The 25,294-nt window shown below is 46.2% G+C and overlaps 1 long non-coding RNA gene across 1 annotated transcript in view; it reads right to left on the bottom strand.

The window, feature by feature from the left end:
• Positions 1-15,976, bottom strand: part of LOC145350653 (uncharacterized) — a 205,565-nt gene extending 189,589 nt beyond the window's left edge. Inside the window, exon 1 of the long non-coding RNA XR_013888240.1 lies at positions 15,862-15,976. This is a non-coding gene — a long non-coding RNA (uncharacterized LOC145350653). The remainder of the gene's footprint in view (positions 1-15,861) is intronic.
• Positions 15,977-25,294: the final 9,318 nt, after the last annotated feature.

Consider the following 25,294-nt stretch of genomic DNA (forward strand, 5'->3'; position numbering starts at 1 on the left):
AAGAGTTTTCAAACGGGTAAACCGAGGTTTTGAATGGGCTCAGTTTTATCCACATTACTCCCACGCAAATCTCAGCCCCGTTGTGGATTCAAAAAGCAAAACTGAAGTTGTGTGTGTGTGCGTGAAGGACAAGTGAAGCAGTGGTCACAAGCAAGTCCTTTACAATCCAAGCAAATATACTTCTAGTCCAGAAATATTAACACATAGACATTGTCAAAGCACAATCTGTTATTTCAGAGAATCCCTACAGTGCAGAAGGAGACTATTCAGCCCATTGATCCTGCACCGACAACAATCCCACCCAAGTCCTACCCCTGTGGTACTAAAGGGCAATTTACTTTGGCCAATCCACCTAACCTACATATCTTTGGACAATATGGGGCAATTTAGCATGGCCAATCCACCTAACTTGCACATTTTTGGACAATAAGAGGCAATTTAGCGTGGCCAATCCACCTAACTTGCACATTTTTGGGCGATAAGAGGCAATTTAGCATGGCCAACCCACCTAACCTGCACATTTTTGGGCGATAAGAGGCAATTTAGCATGGCCAACCCACCTAACTTACACATTTTTGGGTGATAAGAGGCAATTTAGCATGGCCAACCCACCTAACCTGCACATTTTTGGGCGATAAGAGGCAATTTAGCATGGCCAACCCACCTAACCTGCACATTTTTGGGCGATAAGAGGCAATTTAGCATGGCCAATCCACCTAACTTACACATTTTTGGACGATAAGAGGCAATTTAGCATGGCCAACCCACCTAACCTGCACATTTTTGGACCATGGGAGTAAACTGGAGCACCTCGAGGAAACTCATGCAGACACGGGGAGAATGTGCAGACTCCGCACAGACGGTGACCCAAGGCTGGAATCGAACCCAGGTCTCTGAGGCAGTAATGCTGACCACTGTGCCATGGTGCCTTACCTATTTCTTATGTCTGTGAAATAGCAGATTTCCACTTGCTGGTATTTTTCAATCTGATTAAAGTTGAAAATGAAATCCCTGCGCTCACTGCAATTTTCTGGGCGATGTGTTTTCTTTCCCGCACTAATTGAAGTGTAGCCAGTGTGTGAATCCTGATGTTTTTCTTCTTGATCAAGGCGTCCTATCTGCCCCTGAGCTGAGCTTGAGACCCCACATCCAAAACTTACGTCCACCCCATTCATTTCCTTCAGCTGGCGGCCAACTCTTCTTTCAGGTTTCCTGCTTTGGTCTCCAGTCCTGACCACCCCTCTGTTCAAAGCTACGCGCCCCCCGGTATTCACTAAAATCCCTTTCACTTCCATAAACATCGCTCCCTTTTACTGCGGCAGAGAGCTCCACACTTCAAAAGTACTTCACGGTCTGAGAGACACACAGGGACATCCAAGGGTCATGAAAAGTGCGAATATAAATACAAATTCCACTCTTATGTTGGGCAATTTTCTCTCTCTCCCTCACTTTCCCTCACCCGCAATCTTGAAAACTGATCTTCCAAAGCCTCTTATTCTTTTCCAAAATAAACAAGTTCAACTTCCTCAACCGTTCCTCACCACTTGGATTCCAAACATCTGGAATCACCTACCGTGCCCGTGGCCTCTGGACCCTCTCAGAGGGCAGCAGTGTCCCTTCTACCAGTCCAGCTGGCTGGCACTGCTCGCTGGGGGCTCCGGGTGAGATGCTTACTCAGCACTTTCTTTTAGGAATGCTTTCATTGAGGGAAAATCTAATGCCTCCCAAAGCTTGGCCCATACATCCTGTGAGTCACTGGGATTTGCTGGTGTGGGTCTAAATATAGAAGGTTATGAAGTAGAGATCAGTGTTGTTTGTCACTGCTGGTAAACCAAGTAATCCTGGGACAGGCCTCAGGTGATGATATTTCCCACCTCTGCACCAACACTGACAAAAAGCTCCCCACAAAGAGAAGTCTCAAAGCAACCAGGAAGCACTGGGAACATTTGTCTGCAGAGGGGTGAACAAGGGTACATCCTCTGACAGAACTAGGAGGGGGCGCAGACAAATAGCATTTTTTTCAAAAAGAAAACAAAAAGATCGGAACAAGAGTCACTGACCCGAGACGTAAACTCGGTTTTTCTCTCTCCACAGATGCTTCCTGGCCTGCTGCGTAGCCCCAGCGTTTTCTGTTTCTAATAACAGAACCGTGGGAGCAGAGTGGGAAAGAGCCCACACACACGCGCACACGCACACGCTCACACACTCTCTCACACACACACACTCTCACACTCTCTCTCACACACACACACTCTCACACACTCTCTCACACACTCTCTCTCACACACACACACTCTCACTCTCTCACACACTCTCTCTCACACACACACTCTCTCACACTCTCTCTCACACACTCTCTCTCACACACACACTCTCACACACACACTCTCTCTCACACACTCTCTCTCTCACACACACACGCACACGCTCACACACACTCTCACACACACACACACTCTCACACTCTCTCTCACACACTCTCTCTCACACACACACTCTCTCTCACACACTCTCTCTCTCACACACTCTCTCTCTCACACACACACGCACACGCTCACACACACTCTCACACACACACACACTCTCACACTCTCTCTCACACACTCTCTCTCACACACACACTCTCTCTCACACACTCTCTCTCTCACACACACTCCCTCTCTCACACACACACAGTCACTCTCTCTCACACACACTCTCTCTCTCACACACACTCCCTCTCTCACACACACACAGTCACTCTCTCTCACACACACTCCCTCTCTCACACACACACAGTCACTCTCTCTCACACACACTCCCTCTCTCACACACACACACAGTCACTCTCTCTCACACACACTCTCTCTCTCACACACACACACTCTCTCTCTCACACACACACACTAACACACACACACACTCACATACACACACACACACAAACACTCTCACACAAGTGTGTAAGTGTGAAATGGGATGAAGCAGTCTGTAAAATGTTGAAGTGGAGGAAATAGCAAGGCAGCAGAATTTGAGGCTAAAACATTAACAACAACAACTTGTAGCTCCGTTTAACAAAATAAAATATCCTGTTGCTCTTCATCAGCAATGTTATTAAACCAGTTACATCCGACATTGGTCCAGAAAAGGAAATATTAGAAGGAGGAAAGTTTTAAGGAGCATCTTAAAGAAAAAGAGACATTTTTGATCACCTGTCCTCAGGTCTTTTTAAGCAGCTGAATGCGAAATTGTGTGTGATTTGCACTTTTTTAAATTAATTCATGGGACATGGGCGTCGCTGGCTGGGCCAGCATTTATTACCCATCCCTAATTGCCCTTAGAGGGCAGTTGAGAGTCAACCACATTGCTGTGGCTCTGGAGTCACATGTAGGCCAGATCAGATAAGGAGGGCAGATTTCCTTCCCTAAAGGACATTCGTGAACCAGATGGGTTTTTCCAGCAATTGACTATGGTTTCATGGTCATCAGTAGATTCTTAGCTCCAAATTTTTTTAATAGAATTCAAATCCTGCCACGGCAGGATTGGAACCCGGATCCCAGAACAGTAGCTGAAGTTTCCGGATTAGTTGTCGAGTGATAATACCGCGAGGCCATCGCTTCCCCTAGGGATGTGTTACTACAATAAAAAAGAGCGACAGAAATGCAAGCTGTTGTTGTCTAACAAAATAAATCAGCTTGCCAAAAAAAAGCATTGCCACCACTTGCAGCGCATCTGGAACAGCACCGATTTAACATAGAATCCCTACAGTACAGAAGGAGGCCACTCAGCCCATTGAGTCTGTACTGACCGCAATCCTATCCAGGCTCCACCTCCGTCAGCCCACACATTTACTCTGCTAGTTCCCCTGACACTAGGGTCAATTTAGCACGGCCAATCAACCTACCTTCACATCTTTGGACTGTGGGAGGGAGCCAGAGCGCCTGGACGAAACCCGCGCAGACACGGGGAGAACGTGCAAACTCCGCACAGATAGTGACCCGACTCCGGAATCGAACGCAGGTCCCTGGCGTTGTGAGGCAGCAGTGCTAACCACTGTTACCACCCACAAAAAATTTACTATCTGCCGTGGTGGGATTTGAAGCCGAGAGCATTATCCACAGTCTCTGGATCGCCAGTCTAGTGACAATGCCGCGACGCCACCGACTCCCAGTGGTGCCAGTGTGACACAATGTCTTCAGAGTGGCTGTCGGTTTGTTGTGGTGGTGGGACCCATCGGACGTGCAGACCCGAGAGACCCATTCAGTTCTCAATCTGTACAGGGGCTCAACTGGGTGGGGCGATGGGTACAAATTGTTTTAGTTACTGGGGCAGTCAAAGGCAGGGGTTGGGGGGGGTGGGTGCGGAGGGGCTGGTGGGCAGGGAGCAGGAGAAGGAGCTGGAGGAAGGTCAGACTGATGGCTTTTCCTTCCCTTTTGTTATCCATTGAGTCTCAGAAAATGATATTATTTGTGGTTGTGAGTGGGGGGAGGAGGGTTGGGGGGGGGGGGAGGTGGGGGGGTTTGGTGGGGGGGTTGCATCCTGACACCTGGACAGTGATGCTGTCGCTGGACTAGTAATCCACAGGCTCAGGGTGAAATCTGGGGATCCATCGAGAGCTTCAAGTTTTAAGCTGTCCAGATCACTAACAATGTGCCCTCGGTCCCCCCCCCCATGCCAACACCATAGTTAAGAAATCCCATCAATACCTCTATTTTCTCAGAAGATTATGGAAATTTGGCCTCTCGGCTACGTCTCTCGCCAACTTTTACAGATGCACCATAGAAAGCATTCTTTCTGGTTGTATCACAGCTTGGTATGGGCTCCTGCTCTGCCCAAGACCTCAAGGAACTACAAAAGGTCGTGAATATATCCCAGTCCGCCCCATAAACCAGCCTCCCATGCATTGACTCTGACGACGCTGACCACTGCCTTGGCAAAGTAGCCAGCATAATTAAGGACCCCATGCACCCTGGACATTCTCTTATCAATCTGTCAGGAAGAAGATACAAAAGTCTGAGGTCACGTACCGACTGACTCAAAAACAGCTTCTTCCCTGCTGCTGTCAGATCTACCTCGCATTAAGTTGATTTTTCTCTACACCCCAGCTATGACTGTAATTGTCTCACTTCCTTCTCTATGAACAGTATGCTTTGTCTGTATAGTGTGCAAGAAGCAACACTTTTCATTGTATATTAAACACATGTGACAATAATAAAGCAAATCAAAGGATCCAGGTTCGAATCCCACCATGGCAGATGGTGGAGTTTGGATTCAATAAAAAATCTGGAAGTAAGAGTTCAAGAAGGCCATGGAACCATAGTGGATTGTTGTAAAAATCCATCTGGTTCACTAATGTCCTTTGGGGAAGGAAATCTGCCATCCTTACCTGGTCTGCTCTATGTGTGACTCTAGATCCACAGCAATGTGGTTTACTCTTAAATTCTTCAGGGGTGGGCAATAACTTCTGGCCCAGCCTGTGACACCCACACCCCATGAATGAATAAAAAAATTGGAGGTGGCCATTCAGTCCTCTGAATCTGTTCCTCACAGGCTAGCATTTCCTTTGGAAAGTAGATGATAAAAGGGAGGAGATGAACATATGATCAAAGCAAAATACTGAGGATGCTGGAAATCTGGAATAAGACACAAAATGTTGGAAAAACTCTGCAAGTCAGGCAGAATCGGCAGAGAGACTATCCCCACAGCACTACATATTCACTCAGTTAATTCCCCCTATCCCTCACATCTTTGGATACTAAGGAGCAATTTATCATGGCCAATCCCTCTAACATGTACATCTTTGGACACTAAGGGCCAGTTTAGCATGGCCAATCCCCCTAACCTACACATCTTTGGACATTAAGGAGAAATTTACCATGGCCAATCCCTCTAACATGTACATCTTTGGATATTAAAAGGCTATTTACCAGGGCCAATCCCTCTAACATGTACATCTTTGGATATTACAAGGCTATTTACCAGGGCCAATCCCTCTAACATGTACATCTTTGGATATTAAAAGGCTATTTACCAGGGCCAATCCCTCTAACATGTACATCTTTGGACACTAAGGGTCAATTTAGCATGACCAATCCCCCTAACCTACACATCTTTGGACACTAAAGGCCAATTTAGCATGGCCAATCCCACCTAATCTGCACATTACACCATGACTAAATCTGCTGTTTAAGGTGGATGTAAATGATCCCAATGTCAAAGAGGAACAGAAGGGTTATCCCTGATGTCTTAGGCAATATTTATCTCTCATTAAAAATCGTCACGTTATTATTTTTTTCATTGACTTTGCTGCCGGATGCAGATGGAGATCTTTATACCCTTTACACATAAAATACTACAGGTGCAGTGTAGCAATTCAATCACTGGCAATTCTCATAAATGTATGCAGCAAGATCTGAAAGTTACACCTGTCAGACCCTGCTGGTAAACAGAGAAAGCAGCGTTCGCTGTTCTCGAGTCTCAGAGCAGTGGGACAATGATATGGGCGGTACGCTTTTGTAAAATTGGTACAGACTTCTTGTATTACTCATTCACAATAGATATGCTGGGGCCAACTTCTGTATTAAATTTAACTCAAATAGTTATCGCACCTTAGGTGCAAGACACTTAGTCACGATGAGAACAAAAAAAGAAGTTCTGTCCCAGACAACGCCGGAGTTCGAAAAATAAACAAATTGAGGTGAGTAAGTTTTCAATTTGGCCAATTTCTCGGTCAGTCCTATCTCCTTAGTTCCGAGCAGACTGCAGTATTTCTCCAATGGCTTCCTGTTGCAAAATAGCAACTGAAAGTTCTTAAACTTGTAAAACTTAAAGCCCTCCCAGAAAGGACTGTAGACTTGGACATTTCAGATCTGTGGGTTGTCGGGTTTGGGTGGATGAGGCCAAGTTGTTGTTAAAAAAATGACATGACCAAGTGTTTCGGGAGGAAGGGAATGAATAGGTCGATAGGTCTGGACCCAACCTTGAGATTCTTTGGATTTACAGGAACAAATAAAGCCAGAAAGACTGAGCAATGCAAATTTCAGGAGATAACAAAGAACAACAGGCATTTGTTGTACTTATTCCATCACCTTTGTGCTTCAGTATCACGATGGAATTCTCCTGGACTGCGGGGCATGGCAGTGGTTATGTTAATGAACCAGTCATCCAAAAGCCTGAACTGACGATTTAGAAACAACAGCAGCTAGATTTATTTACAAATTAAGTAATTCGTAAATAAATCTGAGGTAAACAAGCTAGCATCAGTAATTGTGACTGTGAAACGGTAATTGTTGGTAAAAACCCATCTGGTTCACTAATTCTCGGAGGGGAAGGCAAACTTCTGAACTTACCCATTGTGGCTTCATAGAATCGCGACAGTGCAGAAGAAGGCCATTTGACTCATCAAGTCTGCACCGACCACAATCCCACCCAAGCCTTATCCCCCTAACACTGCATTTACCCTAACGAGTCCCCCTAACACAAAAGGGGCACTTTTAGCATGGCCAATTAGCCTTACCCGCATATCTTTCAGACTGCGGGAGGAAACTGGAGCACCCGGAGTAAACACACGCAGACACGGGAAGAACATGCAAACTTCACGCAGACGGTGACCCAAGGCTGGAATTGAACCCGGGTCCCTGGCGCTGTGAGGCTAACCCACCGTGCCACCCCTAGTGACACCACAGCAATCTGATTGACTCTTCACCGCTCTCTGAGACGCCCCAGGCAACTCAGTTGATAATAGTTCGTTAGGGAAAGGTAATAAATGCTGACCTTGCCAGCGATGTAAGACATAGGATTTAGGAGCAGGAGTAGCCATTCGACCCATCACGTCTATTCCACCATTCAATAAGATCACAGTTGATCGAGCTGTTGTCTCGGTCACATTTCTCTGTCTATGTCCCATAACCTTTGACTCTCTTGAATAACCACATCCTTCCAATGAACTATTTTAAAAAATTAGCTTTAAGTACTGCTGACCTACTCAAAACTCAATTGTTCCAAGAAATATGAGGACACAGAAGCTGTTCCCCTGCTAAGCTTTCCCAGGCTTGTAAAGCATATGCATGGTGCAATGCAACCACTACTCCTTTACCTGCTCTTCCCTGCTGCCACCTGAGAAACGACAAAGCATTGTGAATGAAGCCCAGTCCATCAAACAGCCTCCCGTCCATTGCTACCTCAAAAGCAGCCAGCATAATTAAGAACCCCACGCACCCCGGACATTCTCTCTTCCACCTTCTTCCATCAGGAAAAAGATACAAAAGTCTGAGGTCACGTATCAACCGGCTCAAGAACAGCTTCTTCCCTGAATGGACCTACCTTGCATTAAGTTGATCTTTCTCTACACCCCTAGCTATGACTGTAACACTACATTCTGCACGCTCTCCTTTCCTTCTCTATGAATGGTATGCTTTGTCTGTATAGCACGCAAAAATACAATACTTTCCACTGCATGTGACAATAATAAATCCAATCAAATCAAGATCGAACCTGAGGGACATGGGCCTTTAATCATCTTCCTCAATAAGCAAATAAATGCAACTGCAAGAGACTGAGTCCCCTGGTTGCGGGGTCAATAGTTGGGTCAGTGCCTCAGGAGAAAGGGCCAATTATCTCAGGCTGAGATATGGAGCAGCCTTGTCAGTTGTGATTGTACTGAAATTTGCTACCTCGGTGAGCGTTCAGGAATTGAGTATATTCAAGACCAAAGTCAATGGACATAAAGTTTATTTATTAGTCACAAGTAAGGCTTACATTAACACTGCAATGAAGTTATTGTGAAATTCCCCTAGTCGCCACAGTCTAGCACCTGTTCGGGTCAATGCACCTAACCTGCACACCTTTCAGAATGCGGGAGGAAACCAGAACACCCGGAGGAAACCCACGCAGGCACGGGGAGAACATGCAGACTCCACACAGTTAGTGACCCAAGCCAGGAATCGAACCTGGCGCGGTGAAGCAGCAATGCTAATCACTGTGCTACCGTACCGGCTGGTTTCTAAGGGGGCCAAGAAACATGGGCAGGAAAGTAGAGTTGTGGGAGTAGCTCAGAAGCAATAAGCAATGATTGATGTCCTTGCCCCCAACGCCCACGCCCCAAGGCAATGAATGTCTATTTTTAAATGTTGCTAAAGACTTTGAACAAAACATCAGAGTTACCTCAGTGGCTATCATGATAATATCAGTCAGAGGAAGATGGTGGTGTTGTGATAATAGAACTGGACTGGTAATCCAGAGGCCCAGGCTAAAGTACTGGTGATGTGGGTCCAAATCCCACAACAGAAAATTCAAGTGATAAATTTGGAATTGAAAACTGGTCTCAGTAATGGTGACTGCAATGACTCAGGAAGCCTGATTGGAAAGGAAGGTAGTTAATTACAGAATGGCGTACATGCACTACTCCCTGCCTGGGACTACTGTTCAGCAGGCCCAGTCCTGGGCCTGCCTTATATAGGGCTCGGGTATTGAGTTGCAGCTGGACAGGCCACTGTCTGTTCCCTGGGGAACTCATATTCAATGAGACCCTCATGGACCTCGTGGGTCTTATCACAGTCACCATAAAACTATCACCAATAATTGGGGAAAAAATACCATCTGGCTCACTAATGCCCTTCAGGGAAGGAAATCTGCCATCCTTACCCGGTCTGACCTATAGGCGGCCCCAGAAGCACAGCAGCAATATTAAAAGCCCTCTGAAATAGTGTGGCAGTCACTTGGTTCGAGGGCAATTAGGGATGGGTAATAAATGCTGGCCCTGACGGTGAGGCCCACAACTCATGAAAGAATACTTTGGCACAAAAAGAAACTTTGTCATGGCTTGGAGAATTGGTGCACACAACAAAACAGCAAGAAAATTAAAGGTATGTTTGAAGAGATGAATTCAGGCAGATCACCTGAATACAATACTGTAGCAACTCAACGTTGGGTATAGCGATGTGAAGGTTGTGCAAGGCAGTCTGTAACATTTCTGCATGTGCAGCTCTGTAAAGCACTGAGTTCAAGCTAATAACCCAGCAACTTAGTTGCCAGGAGATAGTTGGATTCATCATTCATAGAGCTCCGTCGGAGGTATTGGTGGAGAACTAAAAGTGTCACGCTCAGGGCGAACACATGATTCGCTTGATTATTCTGAAACTGACACATAAATAGGGCGGGATTCTCTGGCCTCGTCTGTGGCAGGATCTGTTGCAAGCCAGAATGGAAAATTTTGGAGTTCCAGCCAAAATTCCCTTTACATTCCACAGAAACTCCCAGCCGGGAATGAGGACTGGTGATTTCGGCCAATAAATGTCAACGTAAAGGCATTTGGTATCTCTCCCTTTTTTTTGAAAAGAAGCTTACAACACAGGGCAGGCTGAAAGAACAGCATGACGTTCTCACTTTTCACTAAAGTAAACATCCTTGTCGAAAGAGCTCATCAAAAACTGAGAACATACTTCACCTCATCCATGGTTCAATTACCCACCAGCCAAATCACAAGTGGGAATGTACTTAAAATGGAAAATCACTCTGAGGAAAGCAAGAATAAACTACAGTTCTTATGGGTGGAACGGCCGGTTGATGCTCTGATTTTGGAGAGACTGTTGAAGGATTCACTGGTTCCATTGAATGTACACCACAATCACCATATTTGCCATTTCCCAGTGCTGACATGCTTCACTTAAGCAGGAGTTCTTACGCCAACAGTCATTAAACAACTAGACAAGAGTGCTCGCAATCAATCACTGTGGAGCGTTGCCAATGCCGTCTCAACCCTCACCACTCCTACAAAGGTTTACTTGTTAATTGGAGGTACAGTGCTGGCTCCTGCAGGAATCTCCCAGGGGTATGACTCTCGTTACAGCAAAGCTGATTTATCTCCAGCACACTGCACGAGGTTAGCTTTATTAAAGTAATGGTGCATTACAACATTGCCGCTATTAAGCTGCACTCACATATCATCAGGTGACACTTGTGTGTGATTTAGGATTATAAAGGCACATGTGTGCATTTTTCTCAACTGCCTTTTCATGAAAAAGAAATATCTTTGCTACTCCTGACCAAGGGGATTTCCTGGTTCACACCCCTGCTGTTTAAGTTGGCTCACCTCAGCCAACATGGCAGTGGGCAGGGTGTCACAACAGGCATCAATAACAAGATTTCCATTTGTATAGTGCCTTTCATGATCCTAGGATGCTTCAAATTGCCAGTTAAAACATTGAAATATACATCAAAAATAGAACTGGAGGAGGCCATTTGGCCCTTCGAGCCTGTTCTGCCATTCATTTTGATCACAGCCGATCATTAAATTCAATTTCCTCATCCCGCCTTCCCCCATTTCCTATAATTCTTTTAGCCTCAAGAGCTATATCTAACTCCGTCTCGAAATCACCATGTTTTGGCCTCAACTACATTCTGTGGTCGTCAATTTAACACATTCACCACTCTCTGGATGAAAAAATTTCTCCTTGCCTCAGTTGGAAAAGGTTTAACCCTTATCCTCGAACCGTGACCCCCCCTAGTTCTGGACTCTCCCACCATCGGGAATATTCTTTCTGAATCAGCCCTGTCTAACCCTGTTAGAATTTTAGAAGTTTCTATGAGACCCCCCTCTCACTCTTCTATAATCCTAACCGACTTAGTCGCTCCTCATACAACAGACCTGCCATCCCAGGAATCAGCTCGGTAAATCTTCGCTGCACTCGCTCTATAGCAAAAATATCCTTCCTCAGATTAGAACACCAAAACTGCATCCAATATTCCAGGTGCAGCCTCACCAACACCCCATACATTTGTAATAAAACATCCCTGTCCTTATACACAAACCCTCACACTATGGGGAATATTAAGGGGTGATTAGAGGTGAGGCAACATAGAATCCCTACAGCGCAGGAAGAGGCCATTTGGCCCATCAAGTCTGCACCAACAACAATCCTACCGAGACCCTATCCCCATAACTCCACATATTTACCCTGCTAATCCCGCTAACCTGAGCATTCTGGGACACTAAGGGGCAATTTGGCACCTAACCCGCACATCTTTGGACGGTGGGAGGAAACCGGACCACCCGAAGGAAACCCACGCAGACATGGGGAGAACATGCCCCGCACAGGCAGTGGCCCAAGCCAGGAATCAAAACCATGTCCCTGGCGCTGCGAGGCAACAGTGCTAACCACTATGCCACCATGTTGCCCAGAGGGAGATCATTACGTTTTAGTAATAAAACCTACATTAACAAAGAGCTCGTTTTGCGAAATGTTCTTTCCAGGCACACAATCGAGAAATGGCTTTGCCCATCGAGGGATCATTGGAGGAGAGATCGTCAGCTGGATGGGTTTTAAGTGGGGTCTTAAGAGGGGATAAAGAAAGGGGGTTTTAGGCAAGTAAATTCCTTTTTTATCCAGTATCCCTTTTTCCGATGAAAAATTAAGTTACAGAATGTGATCCCAAAACACCAGAATATCATACGATAAAAACAGGCTTCAAACCGCTGGATCCCATGAGCTAGTGGCCTTGACAGTCATCAGTCTGGCTGCTGAGATGTTGAACCTAACCTTTGGTTCACCCCCAGGTTACGGACAGGGACTGCCAAGTGCATCAACAAGTGAAAAGAAATTGTCCGGTTGCATTTTTGACATTGGTACATTACGTAAAGAAAGAACATCTGACGTATATTTGAAATGTCATGGAGGTTGGGGGCGCTGTGTTGTGAAGGGGGTGGCTGTGGGAGAGAAGAGAACTTCCTTTCTCTGAGAGACTAGCCGGGCTTGCCAATCTGACAATCAGCCAAGGAACTGCAGGATGTGGTGGGAAGTGCTGGTGGCCTGCCTCGAGAGGGGGAAGGTTCAGGACATCAAGGGATGTTTTCAACATGAGACTGCGCCGTGAATATTTTCTGCAATTAAAAATCAGTCACAGCAGGCAAGGCAGCAGCCTTCTCTCGAGCCAGCTCACTCCGTACATAAATAAAAATGCATTCTATAAATAAAATGCGTCCAGTCTCAATAGTGAAGTTGGCTTTGGGAGGCCCTGAAAGCATGTGTTGTCTGATAAACTGCTTTCCAGCAATTTTTCACACTAACTTCACAGTAGATCAAGGAGATGACCTCTACTGTGTGGCTATAACGAGCTCTCACACACACTATTATATATTACGCTGATTTTTCTCTATATATAACTGTAACATTCTGCACCCTCTCCTTTCTTTCTCCTCAATGGTCGGTATGTTTTGTCTGCACAGCGCGCAAGAAACAATGGGTGGGATTTTCCATCTGCGCTTGCCCCGAAACTGGAAAATCCCACCCAAAGGACAACGGAACTTCCCACGTTCCGCCCTTCATCCACTCCGATTCCCATGGCAGACAGGACAGGAAAATGCACCCCAATTCCTTTCGCTGTATCCCAATGCATGTGACAATAACAAATCAAATCAAATATTGCACACACAAGTACACATATCTCGCCGTGTAACATGATCCAGTATAGAAAAATACAGTGTAATAGCTTTTAGTCAGGGAGATTCCTGATCGATTGAAAAGTTGACCCTTCAACCCGAGAGAAATCCCAGTGATAAAGACAGATCGACACACCCAGTACAATGTAGTCAGGGAGTTAGATAGTAAGGAAGAGTGAAGTGTGCTATGAAAGGTGTGACACTAGAAAGTTCTGAAGAACAAAGGGACCTTGGCATGTGTGTCCATAGACCTCTGAAGGTGGAAATGAAGGTTAACAGGGTGGTGAAGAAGGCACATAGCACACTCACCTTTATCAATCGGGGCATAGATTACAAAAGCAGAGAGGTCATGATGGAGTGGTATAGGACTTTATAGGAAGGACGTGAAAGCACTGGAGGAGATTGACCAGGATGCTGCCTGGGATGGAACATTACATTTATAAAGGGGGGTTGGATAGGCTTGGCTTGTTTTATCTGGAGCAGAGAAGATTGAAGGGGTGACCTGATCGAGGTGTTCCAGATTATGAGAGGCATGGACAGGGTGGACAGGGAACAGCTGAGTTGAAGAGTCAGTTAGGAGAGGGCGCAAGTTAAAAGTGAGGGGTGGGAGGTTTAAGGGGAGACATGAGGAAAAGCATTTTTGCCCCAGAGGGTGGTGACTGGAACACATTAGGAGAGTGGTGGAGGTGGGGATGCCTCACATCCTTTAAAAAGTACCTGGAGAAGCACTTGGCACAGCACAACATTCCAGGCTATGGGCAAAGTGCTGGCAAGTGGGACGAGATGGGCAGGTGAGGGCTTTTCATGCACCAGTGCAGACTCGATGGGCCGAAAGGCCTCTTCTGCCCTGGCGTGTTCTGTGACCCTGTGAAGAGGTCCTTCGGCCCGTCGACGAAGAAGTGCACTACATTCTGCAGTAATCCCACTTTACAGCACTGCCGTTGCAATTGAGCTGTTTTAACCTCGGAAAGCCCAACTGCTGTCTACAAGTCTCAGCAAACCGTCCAAACTCGCTGCTATTTAAAAGTAAACCATCCAAACTTTCCTCTGCAGAGAGGCAGCCCTGACTTGCAGCTGGCAGCAACGGAAACGTTATCGCCCTCATGTATTTCCTTGTTGGGTAGAAGAGCTCAGTAAATGTGTGTGTGTGTGAGTATATGTGTGTATGTGTCAGTGAAAGCGGGCAGTAGCAGTGCCAGACACAGAGAGGAGACTCAAGAGTCTCTCCCCTCTCTCTGCAATGTTAACAGCCTTGGGTGAGATTCCCACTCTCACCCACACAGGCAGGCTGCAGAGGGTGGGGTAGGGGGGGAGTCACTGGGCTGACTTCCCTCCCCTCCAGCCTCCTTTCCTGACACGTCATGGAACATTCCAAATTCCACCCACCAACTTCCACCTCTCCCCCCCCCCCCCCCCCACCACCCCAACACCATTCCCCAAAAAAAAACACCGGGAATTGGGCCAGGAACTTCGAATCAGGAGCGGGACTCAAGCCAGGAGTTCACCCCAGCACCAAGGGCTGGAAATGGGGAGTGGAGAGGGGAAACACAGATCCAGGTCCTGGGTTAGAAACAGGATCAGAGAGGGGGGGAAAGAAGCTCATTCAGGAACAGGTCTGGGTCTGGGACAGCGGGAGGACAAATGTCACTCACTGGGAGTGAAATCCATTTTCCAAACCCAGTGCATTTTGAAACTGTAAGCGGACACTTCAAGGTTAAAATGTAACAATCGCGGGGACACACATTGTATGAGATTGTAAACAGCTGATAAAGAGGTCTCTCTCTCTCTCTCACATACTGTTGTTGTCCCGGGGACTGAAGGGGGTATTCCCCCGTGTCCCCTCCCCCTGGGGACAGCCCAGGTTTCCTGTTCGAAGTAAACAAGAGAACTCCTCAAGTCACTTCTTTCACCCTATCCCACTCTGCACAGAGTCCAGAGCTCCTTTGCAAAATAAAAACCCTCCCAACCTGACATCACCAGTCAACGACCATTAACTAAGAAATCGCCCCCAAAGCAAACATATTTTGTTTTAGACAGAGAATCTTGTCGCATGGGGTTGGGGGGGGGCGGGAGGGGAGAGTCTTTCCCTTATCTCCCCCTCCACAAATTATTAGACAATTAAGAAATCCCCCCATCCACAAATTATTACAGATAATTTAAAAAAAAATCCCCCTCCCCTCATCCACAAATTATTACAGATAATTTAAAAAAAATCCCCCTCCCCTCATCCACAAATTATTACAGATAATTAAGAAATCCCCTCATCCACAAATTATTAGATAATTTAAAAAAAAATCCCCCCTCCCCTCATCCACAAATTATTACTGATAATTTTTTAAAAATCCCCCTTCCTCTCACCCACAAATTATTACAGATGATTAAGAAACCCCCTCTCCCCCAGCACACACACACACACACACACACAAGAATGATTGTAAGGGTCTCACTGTTAGGGGCTCCGTTGGAAGTACACTCTGCTGGTTCTATGTGTGTATGTCTGCTTGGTCTGGAGCGTTTAGTTAACTCGGATCTGCTTAGAGTCGCTGCTTGCATTGCCCCTGTAGTCTTCTCTTTGACGCTTCAGTATGTGTGTGTGTGTGTGTGTGTGTGTGGTGTTGGCTGACGGGGTTATTCCTGGCACTAATTCCCAGAATAGCAATTGTTGAGAGAGAGAAAAAAAATTGCAGTGACGTTGTTGGATCCCCCAATGAGTCCTTGTAGCCTTTTTGCCTCGCAGGCGATGCAAACCCCCCCACCCGCCCACCCCCAACCCAATCACAGAGGTCATATTACAACGCACTCCAATCTTGATCAGATCAAAGCTTGGTTTCATTATTTCAGGGAGAGAGAAAAACACCTTATCAGGAAATGAATTGCACTGTGAGTGCAGTAAAATACACTCTGCACCTGATTGGGGAGTTTGGTCTGGCCGGGGAGGGAGGGAGGTAGGTGGGGGGTCGCTCTTGTTATGTGTGTGTGTGGAAATACCTTCAGGGTTGCCTCGTTGCAAAATCACACACACACACACACACACACATTCGACCTTCACTGGCTCCCCTGAGCCAGTTCCGAATGGCATTGTGACAGGGATACCGTCATCTGCAGCGGGGGAGCAGCACTGTGTGTATGTGCTCTCTCTCTCTCCCTCCTCATCTTAACCCCTAGAGTGCTGGCAATCCACAAAGCCCAGCTATTTCACCACCGGAAGGGTTTAGTCATTTTCCAACAAAAATAAGCAGAGTCATGATGAAGCAACCCTGCAATTTTATACCTGGCTGTGTGCCAGCCATTGAATGGTTCAGAACAATTAGATGAAGGGTTTCGATCTGTGAACTTCCTCCTAAATTCAAGGATTATTCCACGGTCGGCCTCATTCTCATTCATCAGAGATCCCTGGACAGCATTTTCCAAACCCACTTCCATCTCCAGGAACAAGGAGTGGCCGACACCTGAGAACACCACCGCCTGCAAGTTCTCCTCCAAACCACTCACCATCCTGATTGGGAAATATATCGCCGTTCCTTTGCAGCCTCTGGGTCAAAATCCTGGAATTCCCTCCCTTACGGCATTGTGGGTCAACCCACAGCACAGGGACTGCTGTGATTCCAGGAGGCAGCTCACCAACACCTGGTGCTAACAACTGTGGGTGGCACAGTAGCACAGTGGTTAGCACTGCTGCTTTGCAGCTCCAGGGTCCTGGGTTCAATTCCTGGCTCAGGTCACTGTCTGTGTGGAGTTTGCACGTTCTCCTTGTGTCTGCGTGGGTTTCCTCCCACAGTCCAAAGATATACAGGTTAGGTTGATTGGCCATGCTAAGAAATTGCCCCTTAGTGTCCAGGGATGCGTAGGCTTGAGGGATTAGGGGGTATAATATGAAGGGATCGCGGGGTAGGGCCTGGGTGGGATTGTGTTTGGTACAGACTCAATGGGCCGAAGGGCCTCTTTCTGCACTGTAGGGTTCTAATGAGTTGTTAAATAGTTTCAAGAATGCGATAAGACATATTTCTGATAAAAGAAAGGGGCTAAAGAGATAGAGGGAAAGGTGCAGAGGTGGAAGAGATCAGCCATGATCTGTTTGAAGGGTGCACTGGGCTCAAAAGACTTACCTACTTTTTGATTTATTATTGTCACGTGTATTAGCGTACAGTGAAAAGTGTTGTTTCTTGCGCGCTATACAGACAAAACATACTGTTCATAGAAAAAGAAACGAGACAGTGCAGGATGTAGTGTTACAGCCATAGCTGGGGTGCAGAGAAAGATCAACTTAATGCAAGGTAAGTCCACTTAAAAGCCTGACAGCAGCAGGGAAGAAGCTATTCTTGAGTCGGTTGGTACGTGACCTCAGATTTTGTATCTTCTTCCCGAAGGAAGAAGGTGGAAGAGAGAAGGTCTGGGATGTGTGGGGTCCTTAATTATCCTGGCTGCTTTGCCGAGGCAGCGGGAAGTGTAGACAGAGTCAATGGATAGGAGGCTGGTCTGCGTGATGGATTGGGCTACATTCATGACCTTTTGTAGTTCCTTGTGGTCTTGGCAGAGCAGGAGCCCATACCAAGCTGTGATACAACCAGAAAGAATGCTTTCTATGGTACATCTATAAAAATTAATGAGAGTCGTAGCTGACATGCCAAATTTCCTTAGTCTTCTGAGAAAGCAGCGGTGTTCTGCTCCTAATTCCTATGTTCCTATATTCTCAAGGGCAACAAGGGATGGGCAATAAATGCTGGCCAGCCAGCAACACCTATGTCCCTTGAATGAATAGAAAAAACATGAATCCCATTTTAAAAATAGCATTATGATGAAAGTGGATAGAATGGACAGTGAGCAAGGGGATTTGAGCATCCGATTCTAGCTTTGCGTGGATCTCTGCACCCTGCTTACTCATGGCAAACGGTCCCTCCATCGTTTGAGTTTTAGTTTATTTAATAGTGTCACAAGGCTTACATTAACACTGCAATGAAGTTACTGCGGAAATCCCCCAGCCGTCATACTCTGGCGCCTGTTTGGATACACTGAGGGAGAATTCAGCATGGCCAATGCACCTAAATAGCCCGTCTTTTGGAACGCGGGAGGACACTGGAACATCCGGAGGAAAGCTACACAGACACGGGGAGAGCATGCAGAGTCCTCACAGACAGTGACCCAAGCTGGGAACCAGGCCCGGGTCCCTGGTGCTGTGCAGCAGCAGTGCCAACCGCTGTGCCACCGTGCCGCCCAGTCTGTGAACTGCATGTATCATTACCACATTTGGACTTCAATGGGGTTGATGCTGTGCAGATTTGGAGCAGTGAATTGTTTGTGTAATATAAACAGCAAATGCTGGAGAAGTTCAACAGGTCTGGAGGCACAGATGGAGAGAGAAGCAGAGTTAATGTTTCAAGTGCAGTGTGGTTTCTTCGGAACACAAATGAATTATGATAGTTACTTTCCTGACTATCCAGTATTTTTCTTCCCCACCCACGCCCACAGCAACTTCCATTTATAAAGTGCTTTTTTTCATTAATGGGATATGTGCATTTCTGGCTGGCCAGCATTTATTGCCCTTCCCTCGAGAGAATAGCTGAGAATATAGGAATTAGAGTATTCAGTCTTTTGAGCCCACTCCACCTTTCAATCAGATCATGGCTGATCTTTCTCTGGTCTCAAATCCACCTCCTCTACCCCTTTAACCCCATTTTGTTATTAGAAATATATCCTATCTCATTCTTGAAACATAGAACGTAGAAAAAACTACAGCACAAACAGGCCCTTCGGCCCACAAGTTGCGCCGATCATATCCCTACCCACTAGGCTTACCTATAACCCTCAATCCTATTAAGTCCCATGTACTCATCCAGAAGACCTTATTGAATTTACCTCCACCACCACCAACGGCAGCTGATTCCACTCAGCCAGCACCCTCATTAAATTAAAAACCTCATTAAAAACCATTTAATGATTCATTAGAAAGTGACGTTGAGTGGGTCTGGCGTCACTTGTAGGCCAGACTGGGTAAGTACGGCAGATTTCCTTCCCTAAAGGGATATTAGTGAACCAGATGGGTTTTTCCAACAATGGTGTCACGATCATCAGTAGATTCTTAATTCCAGATTTTTAAAAAAAATTTAATTCAAATTCAGTGGCGGGATTTGAAACCAGGTCCCAAGAACATTAGCTGAACTTCTGGATTAATAGTCTAGGATAATACCACTGGGCCATCACCTTCCCTTTAGTGCTGTGAGTCATCCCAAGGCACTTCCACAACAGGGTGTTCCCAAACAGAATCTCATGATAGGGCAAAGAACCAATAGTTTGGTCAGAGAGATGAGGGAAGGTGGTGGGGCAGGTGGGGAGGGGGCGGTGGGGTGTGTGTCAGGGGAGAAGGGGGGAGCAGGGGTGTTTTAAGAAGCATCTTAAAGGTGGTGGCAGGAGGGGGAAGATAGTGAGGCAAAGAGATTTACATCAACAACTTGCATATATAGGGTAATTTTAACACAGTAAAATATCCAAAGGTAAAACAAAATGCTACGGATGCTAGAATCGGAAACGGAAACAAAAAATGTTGGAGAAACCTCAGCAGACCTGACAGCATCTGTGGAGAAATATTAGAGCCAATGTTTCAAGTCTGGGCTCAAAATGTTGGCTCTATTCTCTCTCCAAAGATCCAAAGGTACTTGTTTGAGGGAAAGAATTCCAAAATTATGGTCAAGGCAACAGAAACTGTAACCACCAATGAAACCGAGAAGAAGACCACTCGAGAGCACCTATCTCTATTTGGAGAGGCAAAGCTTGATCAGGGGTAGTCAGCATGGCTTTGTCTGCACATGGAGAGAGTGCAGAGGAGATTTACCAGGGTCATGCCTCACAAGTTTGATTTAATCTTTTGTGGAGGTGACCAGATGTGTAGATGAGGGTAGTGTAGTTGATGTAGTTTGTATGGATTTCAGCAAAGCCTTTGGCAAGTTCCCACATGGCAGACTTGTAAAGCAGGTAAATTCACATGGGATACAGAGAAATTTGATAAAGCGGATTCAAAATTGGCTCGGTTGTAAGAGACAGAGGGCGATGGCAGAAGTTGCTTTAGTGACTGGAAGCCAGTGTCCAATGGCATTCCACAGGGAGCTGTGTTGGGCCCCCTATTATTCATCATTTATATAAATGACATTGATGACTTTGTGGGAGTTAGGATTAGTAAGTTTGTGGATGACACAAAGATTGGACAGGTGGTTAACAGTGAGGCAGAGTGTCTTGGGCCCACAACAACATGTAGACGGAGTGATCAAATGGGCAAAAAAGTGACAAATGGAATTTAGCCCTGAAAAGTGTGAGGCGATACACTTTGGAAGGAGTAATTTGACAAGAAAGTATTCAATGAATGGTAGGACACAAGGAAGTTCTGTGGAACAAATGAACCTTGTTGTGTTTGTCCACAGATCTCTGAAGGTAGAAGGGTGTGTTAGTAGGGTGGTGAAAAAGGAATATGGGATACTTGCCTTTACCAATCGAGGCACAGATTACAAAAGCAGGGAAGTCATGTTGGAGTTGATGAGGCCACAGCTGGAGTACTGTGTGCAGTTCTGGTCACCACATTATCGGAAGGATGTGATTGCACTGGAGGGGGTGCAGAGGAGATTTACCAGGATGCTGCCGGGGATGGAACATTTAATTTATGAAGAGTGGTTGCGTAGACTTGGGTTGTTTTTGTTGGAGCAGAGAAGACAGAGAGGTGACCTGACTGAGGTGTACAAGATTATGAGGGACATGGACAGAGTGGATAAAGAGCAGCTGTTCCCCTTCATTGAAGGGTTAGTCACAAGGGGACACTTGTTCAACGTGAGGAGCAGGAGGTTTAGGGGGGATGTGAGGAAAAGTTTTTTTACCCAGAGGGTGGTGATGGTCTGGAATGTGCTGCCTGGGAGGGTGGTGAAGGCGGGATGCCTCACATCCTTTAAAAAGTACCTGGATGAGCACTTGGCACAGTATAACATTCAGGGCTATGGGCCAAGTGCTGGCAGATAGTTGGGAGTTCAGGTGTTTCTAGTGCAGACTCGATGGGATGAAGAAGCACTTCTGCACTGTATGATTCTATGATCCTGTGATTCATTCATCATGTCTATCCAAAAAAGCTACCCAGCCAAGTCCTAACTTCCAGCTCTTCTCCAATAGCCCTGAGTCCCAGTGCCTCAATTACATAACCAAACATTGTTTTCTCTGAGAGAAGCATTTCAGCCTCAAATACCAGTGAGCTCCAAACCCTCACTCCAGCTTGGAAGCCCGCCCTCTGTTGCTTCTACCAGTTTCTGTAAATCCATGTCTTCTGACTATTGACCTCTCTATAAACAGGAAATGTTCTATCCACTGTATCGAGGTCTCAGAGGCCATTCAGCCCATCGAATCTGCACCGACTCTCTGACAGCATATCTTACACAGACCCTCTCTCCCACCCTATCCCGGTCACCCCACACATTTGCCATGGCCAATTTCCCTAGGGTATACATTCCCGAAAACCAAGGGTCAATTTAGCATGGCCAATCCACCTATCCGGCAAATCTTCGGAGTGTGGGAGGAAACCAGAGCACCAGGAGGAAACCTATGCAGACACGGGGGAAACACGGACACCCAAGACCGAAAAGTAACCTGGGTCGTTGGTGCTGTGGGGCAGCAGTGCTAACCACTGCGTCACTTATTTGACTCTCTGCCGGAACATTTAAATTTCTGCATAGCCATTGTTGCAATTTGGCATGAATAGTCATGAAAAATTATCTTAATGACTTCAAGGAGCTTGGTAGAGACACCAAGATCATACACACGAATAATATTTTCAATACTTTTCACTATATCCTAATACATGTGACAATAATAAATCAAATCAATTCTATGAAAGCTCCATATTTTCATCCATCGCTTGTTCAATTAGCTGACCCCAGGTATGATGACAAATCTCTATGCTGGGAAGGGGAAGGCAATAAGGAATCCCATACCGGATAGTGTTCCAATCAGGAATCCTGTACCGGACAATGTTCCAATGGCCTCTGCTAAAAAAGTACCACACACGTTTGGAAGCCAAATGAAGGAGGTTCAATTCCAAACCACCACAGTTGCTGCTCTTATTGTACAAACACATCTCACAGGGGAAGACCCTGAGTACAAGTTTCAGTCCTGAGATTTGAGCACATAGTCCAGGCTGACATTCTGAGCGCAGCACAGACAGATAGCTGCATTGTCAGCGATGCCACCTTTCGGATGACATGTTAAACCCAGGTTAACATGTCCTCTCGGATGAACATAAAAGATCTCGCGGCACAACTTGAAAGAAGGGCTAGGGAAATTCTCCCTAATGCCCTGGCCAATACTTATCCCTCAACTAACATCACCGAAAGTAGACCATCTAGATGCCACATCCTTGAATTTTCATTTGTTTTAATTTATTCTTGTCACATGTATTAGCATACAGTGAAAAATATTGTTTCTTGCGCGCTTTACAGACAAAGCACACTGTTCATAGAGAACGAAATGGGAGTGTGCAGAATGTAGTGTTACAGTCATAGCTAGGGTATAGAGAAAGATCAACTTAATGCAAGGTAAGTCCATTCAAAAGTCTGACAGCAGCAGGAAAGAAGCTGTTCTTGAGTCAATTGATATGTGAGCTTGGACTTTTGTATCTTTTTCCCAATGGAAGAAGGTGGAAGAGAAAATGTCCGAGGTGCATGGGATCCTTAATTATACTGGCTCCTTTGCTGAGGCAGCAGGAAGTGTAAACAGAGTCAATGGGTGGGAGGCTGGTTTGCTTGATGGATTGGGCTACATTCACGATCTTTTGTAGTTTGTATACAGTGAAAAGTATTGTATCTTGTGCACTATACAAACAAAGCATACCATTCATAGAGTACATGGGGAGCAGGAAATGCAGAGTGTAGTGTTGCATTCATAGCTAGAATACAGAGAGAGATCAACGTAATATAAAATAGATTCATTCAAAAGTCTGATGGCAGCAGGGAAGAAGCAGTTTTTGAGTTAGTTGGTACGTGAGCTCAGACTTTTGTATCTTTTTCCCAACGAAAGAAGGTGGAAGAGAGATTGTCCAAGGTGCGTGGGGTCCTTAATTATGCTGGCTGCTTTTCCAAGGCAGTGGGAAGCGTAGACAGTGTCAATGGATGGGAGGCTGGTTTGCGTGATGGACTGGGCTTCATTCGACAGAATAGGAGCAGGGTTCGGAGTCGCTCCCCACTTTTGGGGAACAAGCAGCCCAACCCCACTGGAGTGAAGGGGGGGGTATCCCAAGAGGATCGGGTGGCAAGGGGGGCGTCACCTGGACATTGGCAGCCTGCGTCCCTTGGCAGTGCCCAAGGGGGCACTGATATCGGCACTGATGGATCAGCACATGCGCAGTGGCTCACACAGCGTGCTGATATCAGCCTCTCAGCCCCACCCCCTAAAATTTAATGATATCCACACTGGTGACTTCTGCAGTGCACAGAATGTGGGAGATTTTTCTCCGACTCTTACTAAAAAACCTAACATGAATTACTCCAGCTTTCACGCAAATTCGATACTTAGAATTTCTTTGGGAGTATTCCGCCTGCCGTCTTTGGAGCCAAGAAGATTAAGGGGCAGTGTAATAGTTCAACATCATGAGGGGTGGCACAGTGGTCAGCACTGCTGCCTCACAGCACCAGGGGCCCGGGTTCGATTCCCGGCTTGGGTCACTGTCTGTGCGGACTTAGTTTATTCTCCCCATGTCTGCGTAGGTTTCCTCCCACATTCTGAAAGACGCACTGATTAGGTGCATTGACCCAAACAGGCGCCGGAGTGCGGTGACTAGGGGAATGTCACAGTAACTTCATTGCAGTGTTAATGTAAACCTTGCTTGTGAGTAATAAATAAACTTTAAAAAAAAGCTTTACTTTTGAACAGGGGAAAAAGATCTGTTTCCATTGGCAGAAGAATCAGGGACCAAAGGAGAAAAATATTAAATAAATGATGGAAGGGGCAGAAATGAGTTATTATGATCTGGAATGTGCTGCCTTGAAGCACAGTGGAAGCAGATTTAATTGTAACTTTCAACAAGGAGTGTTTAAAAAAATTATTTTCTGCGATGTGGGTGTTTCTGGCAAGGGAGAAGGTGGAAGAGACAATGTCCGTGGTGCGTGGGGTCGTTGATTATGCTGGCTGCTTTTCCTGAGGCACAGGGAAGTGGAGAGTGGCGAGGCCAGCATTTATTGCCCATTGGATAAAGACTTGAAAAGGAAATGGTTGCAAAGTTATGGGGGATAAGGAGGGCGATGGGGCAAATTGGATAGATCTCCCAATGAGCCAGCATAGACACAATGGGCTGAATGGCCTCCGTCTGCATGGTATGATTTTAACTCTTCAGTGGGTTTGAACGATTGTACACCATATAGGTGTTGTGCAGGGTGGAAAACCGGTTTTCCACACACACACACACACACACACCCGTGGGGTCTCCACCTGGGGAGCTAAGTTAACATGATCCCCTACGATGCTATGATCTGGTCATGAACTCACTGCTGTTTGTGGGATCTTGCCATGCGCAAATTAGCTGTGAGGTTTGCAGCGTTACCGACACGCGGCTACACTTCAAAGAAGTGCTTCGAAAAAGGGCGTGAAACATTCCGAGTCAGGCTCAATATAAAAGCCAAGTCCTCCTTCAAACAGTTATCTTTGGCTGTGGGCTGCTGTTCGATGGGTGAAACCAGTCGTACTGTGACTGCGACGATGCGTGAATTACTGACTGCAGAAGTAGGAAGAGAAATTCACCAGAGGACCATCCTGGGCTCCACAGCCACTCTGAGCTGGAACCCAGCCACTATAAATGCTCGGGTGATCCAGCAGTGAAACAGCCAGCCTGGAAATCATGCTTCCGACATGCTTACAACACGGGAT

The sequence above is a fragment of the Carcharhinus amblyrhynchos genome, chromosome 12, assembly GCF_965287045.1.
Source record: "Carcharhinus amblyrhynchos chromosome 12, sCarAmb.v2.hapA, whole genome shotgun sequence".
NCBI lineage: Eukaryota > Metazoa > Chordata > Chondrichthyes > Carcharhiniformes > Carcharhinidae > Carcharhinus > Carcharhinus amblyrhynchos.